A 2,699-nucleotide genomic window follows, 5' to 3' on the forward strand; every position below is an offset into this window, starting at 1 on the left:
CCCCCCCCCCCCACTAGCACTCTGGGGGAACCTAGAGCTCCCCCTGGCTGCTGCAGAAGGGCAGGGCAGGAGCAGTCCTGTACCGGGTTGCTCCTATTGGCCACATCCACAAAAGCATGCACCGTAGTAGGCATCTCACATGTGAGAAAATTTCCCCACACTGCGTATTTGCAGCACAGACTCTAAATTTGATACTGGGGAATCCTAGTATAACAAAAAATGCTGCCTCAGCATGCTGGAGAAAATAGAAGTGAGGCATGACTCACAGCAGCGGCTCCAGAGCTGGCTGGGACCCAGACTCTGTCCTGGCTTGCTCTAGAGCCTGCCTGGCACCCAGGGTCTGACCTGGGCCCAGGCACAGCAGCAGAACTAGATAGGTTCCCTTGCAGCCATGCATGCGAGCCCCCCACTCCCCCCAGTGCTAGTGGTGGTCCCTCTGGGTGCTCTGCCAGTGGCTGGCAGAGCTCCTCAGCAGTGCACAGTTCTAACTGAATCCTGGGAGCTGCACGTGGCAACAGGAAGCCAGCCTAGCCCAGCCCGCTAGACCAGGCTGGCTCTGTGCTGACACATGGAGCTCTTGGCACTGCAGGCAGGAGCTGTGCACCACTGGGCCCCCGTGGGACTTTCAGCACTCCGGCGTGGAGCTGCACATGGAGACACAGAGCCAGCCCAGCCTGGTTCAGCCCAGCCTGGCAGTACACACTCCCAGCTGCTGTGCCAGGAGCCCCATGTGGCGGCACTGAGCCTGCCTGTCCCAATGACATGTTCACCATGAGCCACAGGGAGTTGTGCATCATCGGGCTGGGCAGGCTCCATGCCACCACATGCAACTCCATTGGAGTGCTGGAAGCCCCGCATGGAAGCATGGAGCTGGCCTAGCCTGGCCCAGTGGTGCACAGCTCCCACCTGCAGTGCTGTTAGCCTCATGTGCTGTCACGGAGCCAGCCTGGTTTTGTCTGAAGGTGCATGAGCAGGTTGCACGCTGCCACGTGCAGCCCCAGGACTCAGCTGGAGCCATGCACCACCAGGGGGTCTCTGCCTGCCATGGACTATGAACACCCTGAGAGTCCCCTGCCTGCTGCTGCTACCACTGGAGGCAGGGGCTGTGCACCACAGGGGGTGGGGCATGTGCTGGGGCCTCTCCCCCTTGCCAACACCCCCCCATACATACTCCCACACCAAACTGCCCACAAACCCCACACCTGTCCACACATACCCCCACACTCATCCACAAAATCCATACCAACATCCCCCCTACAAAGCCCACATACTCCCACACCCCCATAAGCTTATATCACATTAATAGCATGTGTAGACATGCCCTGTAAGATGTACTCATAGTTTAATTTTTCCCTCCAATGTGCAGTACTTTTCATAGTAAACTGATCCCCTCCCAGTAACCAAACCTTTCTAAACTCACCACACCCACTTCCCCAATATTAATCTACTAATTCTGCCATCAAGCACTTAGCAGAAATGCTGTGATTCCTCTTTCATTCTCTGTACTCATTTATCAGATATGAAATTATGCAAAATATATATGAATAAAAGAAATGGACATAACATGCAGATTCTCAGGGGTTACATTTACTTAATTTTTGTTCAGAGCGTTTTGTCATGGATTTTTTTTAATGTAGAATTATTTCAAATTGGAATTCCAGGTTCTGATTGCCCCTACTGTTGAAATCTTTCTACAGTGGCCCTCTCCCCAAAAGCTACCCACTTTTGGAACAACACTGTAGCAGTTCTATTGCACATAGGGACTTTTGCCACTACAATAGACAGAATGCAGCTTTCACCCAGGAGAAATTATGACAATAGCATTTTTACATCAGCAAAGCAATGTATAGGCCAGGCAACACCGAGTCACATTCTCAGAGGAGCTCTATGTGACCTTGGGCAACCTGCATATGGGGTGTCAGGATAACTAGAAATTCCAACTGAAAGAATTACCATAAAAAAGATGTTAAATGAATCTAAGCTGTGGTCCAAAAGACAGAAAAAAAACCCTCATCAAATTAACTCTGGTTTGTTGATTCCCAATTTCCATGCCAACCTTTTGTTGTTAAAGAAACTTGACCATGCTGCTTATGTTACTTTTATCTGCAAAGGAGAACTATTCTTAGGACTGGTAATAGATTGCACAAATACCAGTTGACAGAAATAGCCAATCAATGTCCCTAGATCTTTGATGCTGTCTGGAAGTATATCCTCCTCCAAGACATTAGAAGTCACTCGTTTAATAGTTATGCCATCTATGGAGAGGGAAATGTTCTTGTTTTGATGGGACTGGTTGCTGCTGCTGAAGTCTTTACTCAAATAATGCATGGACAGAAAAGCAAGCAAATTACAAACAGTGCATAATCACTTTAATAACATAACATAATTGCAAGGTGGTCTATGCACTTACTTTGTACATTCTTCACTCCAAGTTGTTGCTGAACAATGTGCTAAAAGTGCTCCATGCAATATGTCATGGGTGAGGTTAGTCCATGACAGCCATCCACAGGTACTCAACATCCCCCATTCAGGAGAAGGCTGAACACAGGCCACATAAGGAACCAGCTAGCACATTTGATAAGCAGTGTCAAGCTGCATATCAGGCAGTAAAAAAGCAGTTTCTTCATGTACAGTCCTAGGGCAGACTACATTTTGCCCAAAAGCCCTCTCAGTTTTTCACAGGGTTATGGTGTTAAGTC

This window comes from Gavialis gangeticus, unplaced genomic scaffold (genome assembly GCF_001723915.1).
Source record: "Gavialis gangeticus isolate Ggan-Ray unplaced genomic scaffold, GavGan_comp1, whole genome shotgun sequence".
NCBI classification, from domain to species: domain Eukaryota; kingdom Metazoa; phylum Chordata; order Crocodylia; family Gavialidae; genus Gavialis; species Gavialis gangeticus.